The sequence below is a fragment of the Lutra lutra genome, chromosome 3, assembly GCF_902655055.1.
Source record: "Lutra lutra chromosome 3, mLutLut1.2, whole genome shotgun sequence".
NCBI lineage: Eukaryota > Metazoa > Chordata > Mammalia > Carnivora > Mustelidae > Lutra > Lutra lutra.
The window spans coordinates 179,717,134-179,730,873 of NC_062280.1; the positions used below are offsets into that span (position 1 = coordinate 179,717,134).

The 13,740-nt window shown below is 39.1% G+C and overlaps 1 long non-coding RNA gene across 1 annotated transcript in view; it reads right to left on the reverse strand.

Moving 5' to 3' along the window:
• The window catches only part of LOC125095423 (uncharacterized), a 118,399-nt gene extending 109,002 nt beyond the window's left edge, over window positions 1-9,397 (reverse strand). The window contains exon 1 of the long non-coding RNA XR_007125875.1: window positions 9,005-9,397. This is a non-coding gene — a long non-coding RNA (uncharacterized LOC125095423). The remainder of the gene's footprint in view (window positions 1-9,004) is intronic.
• Between the last annotated feature and the right edge of the window lie 4,343 nt (window positions 9,398-13,740).

Below are 13,740 nucleotides of genomic sequence, written 5' to 3' on the forward strand. Positions count from 1 at the left end.
AAGAGTTACTAAAATTTTTCTGTAAATGGTCAGATAAATATTTTGGGTTTGTGGTAGCTTTGAAGAAGTGTAAAGTCTCAAGTCCTAAAATTAAGTACAAATAGATATAGGCTTTTTAAAAAAGATATTTAATGAACACGTATTCATAATAAAGAAAAATAAGTAAAGATGAAAGCCAGTAAATAAGTAAAAGACTAAATTATAGTGTATCCATGCCATGTTATATAGTATCACATAAAATTTATCCAAGGGAAAGGATGGTAACTTTTTAATACAGAGGAGGGCTCAGGAAGGGAAGAGGGGCAAGTCATGGGAAAAATAAAAACAAAAGATTAATCAAAACCCATATATAAAAAGAAAAAAATATATAAATATTAGCCTATAGCAGTAATGCTATATTGTTTGTATCCAGTGGGTTGTGTCTACCCTGGCTCTGCTAAACATATTATTTACAGAAAGCAGTCTCATGTAAAATGACACACTTGAATTTAAGAAGATTGGAGAATAGATGTTCGTGACTAAGGCCTTACGAATCATATGAGTTAGTTGCCTTATTATACACATGAGGGAATTATAATGCGACTACTGAATGTGAGCAGATCAGCAATGTACTAGCTGGCAACACAAAATAATTTTACTGAGGATTTCTAAAACCATGTTGTCATGCCAGTTCAATTTGTACATGACATAACAGGTTACTCAGGTGTGTTTTTTACCTGGATCAACTGAACACTTCAACAATAAAAATCAAAACAATAGGAAATAGCACTGAAAGACATATACTCAAGAGGATTTCAAAGTCTTTTCTAGTTCTAAGATGATTTCTAGTTCTAGCTGTTGCACGTTCTCATGTCTCCTAATGTTTTCTCTTTACGTTCTTAGCCTAGTGCTTATTTTTTCTACTCTCACACACGTGGTTCAGTGTTTCTTCTATATGAGTTTGCTGAAAACAAACATAAAAATAAATACTATGTTTCACTTTTAATGTTTTTAATTTTAAAATATATAAAAAAAGATTTTCTTTGCTATATGAATAGCAGGTCTATCAGTAATAAAAATTTCCAGTTTTTGATGATCTTTTTAGAATTCAGGTAGCTTACATTGCACTGTCTCCTTTTAAATATGATGCAGTCATTAACGGTCATGAATTCAATCCAAGTGCAGAAAAGAAAGTAACCCTGGGGAGTTTGCTTTAAAGATGAGGTTATGTGAGCATGAGTACATGTTTTCACTACATGGATTTGTACATTGACGCATTTGGTTTGTTTTTATTGTTTGTTTGTTTTTTTAGAAATGGAAGACTTATTTAAAATAACCTCTGAACATTCATTTAGCACAAATCAGTCTGTGCCAATCGCTAGAAAGATTTAAAAAAAAAAACAAAACTGGAATTGTGAAATCAGTTCTGCTGGAATTCCCCTGGTGGCAGGGGAAGCCATATTGATTGACATTACATGTGTGCTGGGGAAGAAGGTGTTTTAGATTAAAGTAATAACCATAGAACAAAAGGGGTCTAGGGGGAAGTACAAATATACCTGTGTTCTTTATATTTTATAGATATATTTCCTCAGTATTTCTTTGGTTTAAGATCTTCAATTTTTCCCCCAGTTTTCAAAGCATATTTCATCCCAGGCATCCAAAATGGCAAATTTTAAGCTTTTTTCATGAGTATGTATTTGTATTTCAAAATTTTCAGTCTCTTGAAACCCCGTACTAAACATTCAGAGGTGTTTAGGGCAGGTTCCCTTTCCTTGCTTCTTTTTGTAAGTCCATTTTGTGTAATTAGTATTTAACTAAAAGAGAAAAACTTAAACATAAATATGTCTTCTTTTGTAATCAGGAAGGAGGCACAAAGAGCTCATGATGACTCTTAACCAATCTGACTGAATCGTAATTACAACCCTACCTCTTGTTAGCTTTTTACACTTGGGCAAATTTTAAAATATCTCTCCTACACAATTTTCTCATCATAAAATGAAGATAATAAAACAATCTAAAGCACAGTGCTGTTGTAAATACAATACTTGTAAAAATCTTGAAAAAACCCTTACACAAGGTAGTTACTTAACAAATGCTATCTATTATTTTATGACTTGGTAAATATGTATCTTTCTTAGAAGACTCTGAACAAGCAGCAAAATGTGAGAATTATTCTTACTGTCATTTCGTTTTGCTGTTTCATTTCAAATAGATATACTTAGCATACAGTTCCTGTGGATCTTTATTCAAGTTGGTCAGAAACATGCTTTAAGATTTCTGGAATAAAACCAGAGATACTAACAAGACTCAGATGGAAAGATGAGAGCCACAAGAAGATTAAGAAGTACAGTTAAGCACATCTTAACTGTATCTATACTTCTGTAAATTATCAATCTAGGTGAGGCTTCTGAAGAACACCCACCATAATGTTTCCAGTTTTCTAAACTCTAGGCTGCCATTACTCTTAAAGCTTGAAGTCACTGCAGATTTAGTTTTCCTACCAGGGCAATAAAAGCTATTTTTCTAGGGATAAGTCTCACTGTTACGGATGGTTGTTGGCAATATGTTCCTTGGTCAATGCAAGGGTAGGTGCACCATATCAAGCTGGCATGGTCTTTAGGTAGGGTAATGGGCTGAAATATGTCTCCCCAAAATTCCCAAGTTGAAGATCTAATTCCAAGTACTACAGAATGTAACTATATTGGAGATAAGGCTTTAAAGATAAGGTAATTAATGTTAAATTGAGTCATATTGATGGGGCCCTAATCCATTATAATTTGTGTCCTTATTAGCAAAGAAAAAATACCAGGAGGCATACATACACAAAGTAAAGTCCATTTGAGGACCCAGTGATAATGTGGTTGTCTGCAAGCCAGGGAGAAAGGTCTCAGAAGAAACAAACCTGTCAACAACTCGATCTTAGACTTCTAGCCTTCAGAACTGCAAGAAAAATAAATTTAGGCCACCCTGTCTGTGGTACTTTGTTACGACAGACCTAGCAAACTAATACAAGTATTGAACATGGATGGAAAAGGACTCCAGAATTTGGATGTATTGCCATTGTCCAATAATTTTGCCATGTTATTGTTATCATTCCTAAAACAATCTTATCATCATAGGGAAATATTTGTAGAATTCCTCCAGAAATACAGAAATTCCTCCAAAAATAGTCCTTTATAGTCTATGTAATGTTTCTCTAACTCATGGAGGAAGAATGCCTTGTGGATTTTGTTTTGATAATTTCTTCCCATCCTAGCCTTTAGGAAAAATTATAGGCAAAGTTACCCTCACCTCCCAACACATGCCTCCTCATCCAGAGAGTAGGGAGCTGCAGGCGAGTGAGACTCAAGGACTGCTTCTTTTGTCTCCAGGCTTCTATATAAAGGTCACAACTGAGGCCAAGTACTGCTCTCTAGCCAGCTCAAGAAAATACTAGACAATATCATGAAATATCATGAAATGACTGGAATTTCAGCTACTCTGGTCAGTACTGAAGAGTCCAGGGAACCAAAGTATTACTTCCATCACTTCCATGAAATACTCCAAAAAGTGTAGGCTCATAGTTCCTCTATGTGAGTAGTTGTTTTCCCACAAGTTCTACAGGCCCAATGCCATCAGATCATTTAGATGAATGATGTGTCACCTCCTATTCATATTAAGCCTAAGGAATGAAAACCTTTTGAAATCCATATGGCATGGGTCTCCTTCTCTTTGAACTTGTCCCTTTACCTGTTTTCTGTTAAATTTTGTTAAAGGGGTCTGGAGATTCTGGGTAACAGTTTTGTGGGGTTGGGGAAATTGTGGCCAGATGGGTTAGACTTAAAATCAGTAGAGCCTTGATGATTCCAAGAACTCCAGAACATCTGCATGTAAGTCATTACTTAATAGGATGTGGATTGCATCATGCATACCAAATGTTGCATCCATCCTCCCTCAAGCAAGAATCCCTGTTGTCTTTAGTATCGTTGTTAAATCCATCCTATTTAAAGGTACCTCTGCATCATGTGCTGTGGAATACATTTCTAGAGCTTACCCATAATCAGTTTCCCATCCTTCCGGGGCATAAAGAAGACTGAGATTTGTAGAACGGTTTTATTTCTCAAAACAACATTAGGATGAAGCTGTTTAGTTTTATTTCCATTGTAGACATGAGGAAACTGATGTATAAGAAGATAAATGAAAATAAAAGCATCCAGGTCAACAGTCAGTTGGTGGAGCTGATATTCAAACACAAACACTACAGTTTCCAAGCCTGCATCCTTAAGAAACAATCTATTGTTTCTTTTCCTTTTGAAAAAATTAATCTTTCGTATTTCAGTCTCATGTTTTATTCAACTTGTTGTATAATTTTAACTGTGGTAAAATTTTGTTAGTAAAAATACTGTAGGGAAAGAGTAGGGGGTAGGCAATATGGAAAGGGTAGATAAAGAACCTATCCTAACACATGAGGAGGTAAATTTAGCTTTCAATTTAGGAAATCACGTTCCACACTCAATTTCCTAGATAGGCAGATGGGCCTATCAAACACATAAGTTAGAAACTAATTATACATCTGATTCAAAAAGCAGTAAATATCTTTTAGGATACACCTGAACAAAATGGCCATTTAATTATGCTCATCTTCCTCAACTAACCTCAGACCATTTCTTTATGCTTAAGCACCTTGTAAAATGCACCAAAAATGGGAGCACATGGTTTGTTAAACTACAGGCTATTAGAGATGATCTAAGCCTGACATCTCCCTCTTAATATTACACTATCAGGGCCTGTCAATTTTACCTTTGGATCCTTGAATTCATGAACAGATCTTTTCTGCACAACTCCTATTTTCAGTTCAGACTCCATGCTTATTGAATCAGGAAGAAATGTGAAAGGAGATATTCATTTCTAGCTAATCTGACATCTGACTCTTCTAGGAGTTTTCACTTGCTTCAAAGCCTCCTAACCAGTCTGATTCTAAATTCTTGGCTCAACTACCCATTCTCCAAACATTATCCAGGGTAATTTTTTTTTAAAGATTTTATTTATTTATTTGACAAAGAGAGAGAGGATAGAGGGAGAGTCCAAGCAGGGAGCAGCAGAGGGAGAGGGAGAAGCAGGCTCCCCACTAAGCAGGGAGACCGATGTGGGACTCGATCCCAGGACCCCAGGATCATGACCTGAGCAGAAGGCAGTCGCTTAACCAACTGAACCACCCAGGCTCCCTTTTTTTTAATGATAAATAAGAACATAAACAAATAAATGAGGTCATGACATTTTCCACTTAAATCTCTTAAATGGCTTTACTTCATTTTTAAAAATAAAATTCCAGCTCTTCATTTTGGTCTACAAAGCTCTGCTTTATCTGTTCCCTGGCACTTCAGAGGAATTGAAGACTTATCATAAAGCTACATTAGTCAAGATAGTGTGGTATTGACAAAAGAACAGAGAAATAGACCAATGGAATGAATGGAATGGACCATAATTAGACCCACACAAAAACTGCTATGAAGCAAAGACAATTCAACAGAGAAAGAATAGTTTTTCAGTGGTACTGTAATGACTACATGGAGAACAATGAATACAGACATAAAAAACACACCTGTCTTTAAAAAATCGCTCAAAGTGGATTATAGGCATACATTTAAAATGCAAAATTTAAAAACTTCCAGGAGATAGTACAGGAGAAAATCTAAATTATTTGGGGTTTGCATATAATATCAAGTGGGGAAAAAAATTGGGACTTTGTTAAAATGTAAAGTTTCTGCTCTGTGAAGGATAGTGTTAAGAGAATGAAAAGCCAAGTCATTCATTGAGAAAAAACTATTTGAAAATACACAACGGATAAAGGACTTGTATCCAAATTATACAGAGAATTCTTAAAACTTAGTAAGAACACCAATAGCCCAACAGCAAAAGGGCAAAAGATCAAAGCAAATTTCTTTTCAAAGAATATACACAGAAAAAAAAGCAAATGAAAAGATACTCAACTTTATGTCATTAAAGAATGGTGAATTAAAACTACTCAATAGCATTACACATCTATAAGAATGACTAGAATACAAAACACTGATAACACTAAATGCTGGTGACAATGTGGAGCTGTAGGAATTATCATTCACTGCTGGTAGAGAGGCACAATGGAACAGTCCTTTTGGAAGACAGTAATTCAGTTTCTTATAAAGGTAAACAACCTTTTTTTTTTTTTAAGGAAACATGTTTATTTATTTATTTTTAAAGATTTTATTTATTTATTTGACAGAGAGAGAGAGAGGGAGATCATAAGAAGGCAGAGAGGCAGGTGGGGTGAAGGCAGGGGGAGCAGGCCCCCTGCTGAGCAGAGAGCCCGGAGTGAAGATATGCTCTATAGAAATACATAAAATGCTATTTCTTTTTTTTAAGATTTTATTGACTTATTTGACAGAGATCACAAGTAGGCAGAGAGAGAGAGAGAGAGAGAGAGAGAGAGAGAGAGAGAGAGAGGAGGAAGCAGGCTCCTCGCCAAGCAGAGAGCCCAATGAAGGGCTCTATCCCAGGACCCTGGGACCATGACCTGAGCCGAAGGCAGAGGCCTAACCCACTGAGTCACCCAGGCACCCCAAAGGTAAACAATCTTACTATATGGTCCAACAGTTATGTTTTCACCCACCAGAGCTGAAAAATTATGGCCAGATAAAACCTACATACATATTTATAATTACCAAACTTAGAAGTAACCAAGATGTCCTTCAGAAGGTGAATGGATAAAGAAACTGTGGTATATCTATGCAAGGGAGTATTATTCAATATGAAAAAGAAATGAACTATTAAGCTATGAAAAGACATGGAGGAACTTTAAATGCATACTATTAAGTGATAGAAGCCAATCTTAAAGGCTACATACTATATAATTCTAACTGTATGATCTCATGGGCAAGTCAACACTATAGAAAAAAAATTTAAAAATCAGTGGTTACCAGGGTTTGGGTAGAGGAAGGAAGGGATGAATAGTTTTAGGATAGTAAAACTTTTCTGTATAATACTATAATGTTGGATATATGCTATTATCCATTTGCCAAAACTCATGGATCTATACAAGACTAATTATGAATCCTTAATATAAGCTATGGGCTTTAGTTAATAAAAATATATCAATAATAATTCACCAATTATAACAAGTATACCACAGTAACACAAGATATCAATTATAAGGGAATCTATGAAGGAGGAGGGGAGGTGACCTATGGCAACTCTGGCCTTTCTGCTTAGTTTCTTTAAAAATAAAGTCTACTATTAAAAAAAATATGACATGTGTCTGAAGAGTAATATACCTGTTAAGTACCATTGGTGGTCAGAGAAAGAATTTATGAAGGTAACCTGAAAAAATTCTGTCCAGTGTTATAGGTAGGATATGGGAATTGCCTAAGCCCCCCGAGTTGCTTAGAGTGTGGATAGGTAGAAAAGAACTACAGTGTTACAAATAGGGAATACAAATAGGGAAGACAAATACAACACAAGCTGGTGAAAGATCCTTTGAAGTGTTCTATAAACTATCAAAATGGTCATCAAGGTCACGTGCTGTCGTGGTCTGAATATTCGTGTCCCCCACAATTCATATGGTGAAATCCTAATGACTGATATGATGGTGTTAGGGAGTGGGGCCTTTGGGCTCTGATCTGATGAATGGGATTAGTGCTAGTATAAATAGGATTCAGCAGAAATCCCAAGCCCTTTTTTGCCATGTGAACTTTAAACAGGAAGCCTGCAGTTCAGAAAAGGGTCGTCACCTAACCAGGCCAGTGCCATAATGTTGGTCTTCCCGCCTTCTGAACTGTGAGAAGTACATTTTAGTTGTTTTTAAGCCACCCGGTCTGTGCCATTTTGTCATAGCAGCCTCAACTGACAAGACGCCTGCTTTTTCAAAAGACCCAATATCATTGTTTGTCAAGATCTGTTTTCAGAAATAGGATGAGCTTTTTTTCCTCCTATATAGTGAGGATAGACCATGTATTCATTCAGTTATGCAGCATGGAAAAGACTAAAGCGAATGGTCTGTTGGGTGATTGAAACTGGTCCTAAGTCCTATCTTATCTCTGGAAGCAATAGTCAACCACATAATATGAAGAAAATTTCTGGCAAGAAACAAGGTCATGTTTTACAACCGCCAGAAGAAATGAATACTTTTTTTTTTTTAAAGGAACTACTAGTTGACAAACTTTTCAGTGTTAGGAGCAGCTATTTCTGTCCCCTCCACTACCATGTCTCTGAGGTCACAGCTTTTTAATATGTATTCTATGAAACAACCACATATAGAAGCTTTTACCCACAAGATAAATATTAAGCTTCCACTTGAACTTCTTTCTAACCTGTAACTGAATCACAGTAGCATCAGTCTTTAAAAAAAAAAAAAAATTATTATACTATGTGTATTTAAAAATGACTGCAAAATTCTCAAGCTTGAAAAAATGGGCAACCAAGACTCTTGCAAGTAGATTATGGGTCTCTTATACCTACGTATTGGTCTCTTAGATCCTCATAGAGAGAATTCCTATTTCTGGTTGTCCTGCTCACGCAATGGATCTATAGCCTGGACTCCCTGCCTACAATTTTACCTGCTTCCCTTACTCTCAGCTGTCCCCCAGAACCATCTCCTTTGGGAGACCACACAGATAGCCTTAGTAGCCAGCCCTGTGGTGGTTTACCGCCCTGCGGACTGGGACCTCTAGATATTGCCACTGTGGGCCTGATGAGGATTTATGTGTTCTTTACAAGAAGGACTATGTGAAAAAATAAGAACATTTATTATTATGACCATATTTAAGCACTCATGTTCCAGGCCCAATGCCTAAATACTGGTTAGTGTAATCCTTACAAAAGATTTTATTAATGGGAACTAATATTACCTTCACATCATCAGGAGAGGATACTGAGGCACAGAACCGTGAAGGAGTTCAACCAGTACACACCCGCCCCCCCCCCCCCCCCAATTATGCTTAAGTAGTTTGGGCAGTCCCAGAGTTAATTACGGTGTTTGAACCCACGGGGTCCGAGTTGGCTGAGGACTTACCCCTGAGCTTGGGTGGTCATGGTCGTCCGGGGAATGCAGGGCAGGTTGGTGCGGGCCCTATGAAGTACTTTCTCCTGGCTGCTTGTTCTAATGGTGTCAGTCCAAGGCACCCCCGCATCCGCCCTTAACCCTGGCCCACCCCACTTGGCAGCCCAGAGACAAAGACCTGGCGCGCCTCACGTCCACGCGCGTGATACGACGTCCCCTCCCCCTGCTCCAGGATCTCCCAGTACAGCCCGTGGGCAGGGCCAGGGTGTGGTGGGAGCCACTCCCCGGAGGAGTATTCACTAGCAGCCTGAGTGGGGTCCGGGGAAAGAAAAGGGAAAGAAACGCTGAAGCCGCAGTGCCACGGTCTGAGGAGTTGGCACAGCCCTGACCAGGGCTCCGAGATGGTGGTCACGCTGACGTCGCCCTTCCATGACCCAGTCCAAGACCCAGCGCAGAGGCCCGCGCTCGGGTAGGTGCTGGCGAACCCTGCCAAGGCCCTGGGGCTCCCTCGCGGGGGTGGGTGGGTGGCGGAGTGGGGACGTGTCTGCACCCGCAGGACCTGGGCACCCGTGGCGAGGAGGCTGCCCTGGCACTTCTGGAAGCCCTACAGTGGCGACCAGTCGGCTGGTGTCTCTGTGGTGTACGTGCCTGGCTTCCCTTTCCCGCTGCTGAATTGCTCTCATGGCCCAGCTTTTGCTAAAGTTTGTTGCTCCAGCTTCGCGCGTTTGTTTCTGCGCACACTTGTGTGCCAGGGTTTTGCATAGTCCTGCAACATTACTTGTGATAGGTGTGATGATATCTGGAATTTGTAGAGCTCTTTGCCCCCGTCTTAGTAATAAGCGTTGGCTCCCCAGCATGGCCAGGGACCCAGTGCTGCTCTTGTCCCATCTTTTTTTCCAGATCCGTAGGATTCAGGGATCAAACTCCTTTCCCAGGCTCTTCTTCCTAGGGAAGATGAGAAGCTTGTCCTGTAAGTTCCAGAGTCAGGAACTTGGCATAAAACATTAGTTGCACTTAGGGGCGCCTGGGTGGCTCAGTGGGTTAAAGCCTCTGCTTTCGGCTGGGGTCATGATCTCAGGGTCCTGGAATCGAGCCCCGCATGGGGCTCTCTGCTTGTCGGGGAGCTGCTTCCCCCACTCTCTCTGCCTGCTCTGCCTACTTGTGATCTCTCTCTCTCTCTCTCTCTGTCAAATAAATAAATAAATAAAATCTTTAAAAAAAATTAGTTGCACTTACTGTGAGTAAGCAATATTTTAACAAATAACAGTTTTTGACTTTTTAATACCAACAGGACATTAGGAGAGAAGTTGGTAGATTCTGCCAGCCCACTAAATGTTACATTTTAGGGCATGTCGCCTAGTGGCTTCATTTCTTCAAATGTTCAAACTAGTGAATGGGATTGGAGGGTTAGTTCTAAAATCTTGATTCTAGCAATTCCATAAACAGGTGGGTCATGGTGTTACAGGATTGCAGGGTTCTTGTCTCACGGAGCCGAAGAATGAATCTCTCCGACACAAATGGGTGAAGTGAAAAAGTTTATTAAGTGAAGGTGAGAACAGAAAGGAAGGAAAACGGCTCTCTAGAGTGTGAGGGGTCCTGAATGGCTTGCCACTGAGGGCTTTCACTGGAAGTCTTTTATTGAGAACTGACTGGGAAACTTAAATCTTCTTAACATCTTTACCACTGATAGCAATAAGCTTACTTTTTCTTTAAAGTTTGGTAATTTTCAGTAGTCCAGCTGTAGCTGTTATAGAGAGATCTCTTCTCTGAGGTTTAAGACAAAGGAGGTAGTCTTGTTAGGCTCATTATATCCCCTTATCTCTGGTCTTGTATGCCTCAGCATTTCCACATCTGGGATTTCTGTGAGCCTGAACACATAGCCCCTTGAGTGAGCCCAGTCAGGTGGCCACCTCTCTCAATAGGTTTCCCACTCTATCGGGCTTCAGATATTCAGATAAGAGTTGGCTCTTTCTCTTTCAAATAAATTACAACTCTTCCCCCTTTCCAGGGCTGCAGTTTGGGGTGATCTAGGAATTAGGTTCTCCATTTAATAACACTCTTTCATTTGTAAAATGCCCACAAGTTAAACTGTTACTCCTTCCTCTAGGTGACTGTGATTAGTGAAAGGCTTAGGAGGAGTGGGAGCATCTTGGTGGCCCCAGTCTTGTATTTGTACTAACTTGTGCTCTTATTAATCTTCAAAATGCTAACAAATTTTGAAAGAGGACCACTATTTATACTTAAGAAAGATTCTTAATAATGACCCCTTTTCCCATTTGAACCATTGAGGTTATCCATTATCCATATCCATTGAGGTTATCATGTGCTTATCCATTGAGGATAAGCACATGATTTAAAATTTAGAATTTTGCCTGTCTTATGTTTTGGGGGATATACTTTAATACTTAAGAATTCAAAACCTTGGGGCGCCTGGGTGGCTCAGTGGGTTGAGCCTCTGCCTTCGGCTCAGGTCATGATCCCAGGGTCTTGGGATCGAGCCCCTCATCGGGCTCTCTGCTCCGCAGGAAGCCTGCCTCCACCTCTCTCTCTGCCTGCCTCTCTGCCTACTTGTGATCTCTGTCTGTCAAATAAATAAATAAAATCTTAAAAAAAAAAAAGAATTCAAAACCTTTCATGTGATAATGAGGAACAGTCTTGATGTCTCCAAGTTCATTTTGTGAGTGAAAGAAATTGCTAGATTTTACCTGAAGGAAAAACATGGCACCTGTCTTTCTACAGCTGAAATACAAATTCTAGGCTGTGGATATTTGTGACTAGGTTCCTAGGTGCTATAAGAGAATGTAATTTGAAATCAAGTTAATCTTGAAGGAGTGGCAGCATTGGCATGTAGATATGAACCCAAGGAAAAGACCACTCTCCTCTGCACACCGGGTACAGTGGGGCTCACTGTGTTTCTCCCTTTTTTTACCTACTACAGTTGGATTCCTTACCCACTGGCATTAGTTAATCCCGCTTCCATATTTGGCTGCCTTTATAGTCCTAGTGACATAGTTATGGCTTTCTTATTGCGTTAGGTTCCTAGGGCTGCCAAAGTGACACTAACGGAGTGGCTTAAAACAACAGACTTCTGTCTCAGTGCCGGCAACCAGCAGTCTGTAATCAAGGAGTCAGCAGTCCTTCACTACCTCTGAAGGCTCAAGGGAAGCCTTAGCTGTCGCCTCCTAGCTTCTGGTGGTTGTTGGCAATCCTTGGCATTCCTTCACTGGTACCTGTGTCCTTCCAATGTCTGCTCAGTTGTCATGTGGCTTTCTTCTCTGTGCTTGTAGTAAGGACATTAGCCCTATTGAATTAGGGCCCATTGCAATGACCTCACTTTAAAGTGATCATGTCTGCAGAAACCCTAATTTCAAACACCAAGCGCATGGGTTAGGATTCCACCAATTTTGGCACTGACACAATTTGACTCAAAACCCCTATCACTTTTTTTTTTTTTTTTCTGTGCACTCCAGCAAGCGGCTTTGTACTTTTGCTGCTCTTTTTGTAAGCCTTCTTCAAAGGGGCTACGAGGATTAGGGACCTGACTTACATAAAAGCAATGCGAAATAAGGTCTATATGCCAGCCTTCAGCCAGTACTTCAGACCCTGGTTTTTATTTTTTATTTATTTATTTATTTTTTGGGAATAGTCTCTCTTTATTTTTATTTATTTATTTTTTAATTTTCAGCATAACAGTATTCATTGTCTTTGTACCACACCCAGTGCTCCATGCAATCTGTGCCCTCTCAATACCCACCACCTGGTTCCCCCAACCTCTCACCCCCCGCCCCTTCAGACCCCCCAGATTGTTTTTCAGAGTCCATAGTCTCTCATAGTTCACCTCCCCTTCCAATTTCCCCCAACTCCCTTCTCAGACACTGGTTTTTAAATGTAGACAAATACAATAAGAAAGTGTATGTTCTCCCTTTATATTGTCACCTAATTCTTTGAGCTCCCTGAAAAAGTGATACTAGGCGAATTCATAGTACATCACATGTGTTCTCTCCTTAATCTGACTTAGAGTAGGGACCAATACTTTACTAATATAATTTTTAAATGTTCTGAGAAAAAGATTTATTTATTTTACCTGTCTGTAGCCTGGTCTTCAGAAACAGTGTGTCTTCAGCATGAACTCTCTAATGCGATAAAGAAAAGTGAAATTTGAGCTAGCAAAACAGTATCTAGTAAATGTGTTGCAGTCTTGGGATAGTAGTCTAGGAAGGTTTTTCCCTGACTCAGTCAAGAAGTTCAGTTTTAACAAATATAACACACCTTTTATATTTATTTTTCATGAGGTTTTGGTTACTGATGAGTAATGTAGCCCTTTTTATTTACTTTGACAGTTCTGTAATGTTTTAAAACCTCTTTTGGGAAATAGTCTATAAATTCTTCTATCCTAAATGTTGTAGGACTTAGCTTTTGAGAGAGTTTAAAGCTCTGTTATGTGTCACATCTTATCTCCTTCTGATCATCTCTAGTTGGTTAAATACTGTTTGGAGTTTGACCTCATCTTGATAGTAGGAGTACGTAAAGGGAAAATTTCTTGAGGGTGAAGACACCATCAATCAGAAGAAGGAAATACCATACTTGCCTTTCCATTTTAAAATTTCAGTATAGATTGAGATTTAGGAAACATGAAATTAGTACATATTCTTTATTAACATCTTACATTAGTGGGGTACATCAGAATAAACTAATACTGCTATATGATTATTAACTGAAGTCTATAACTTAGATTTTTTTTCAGCCTT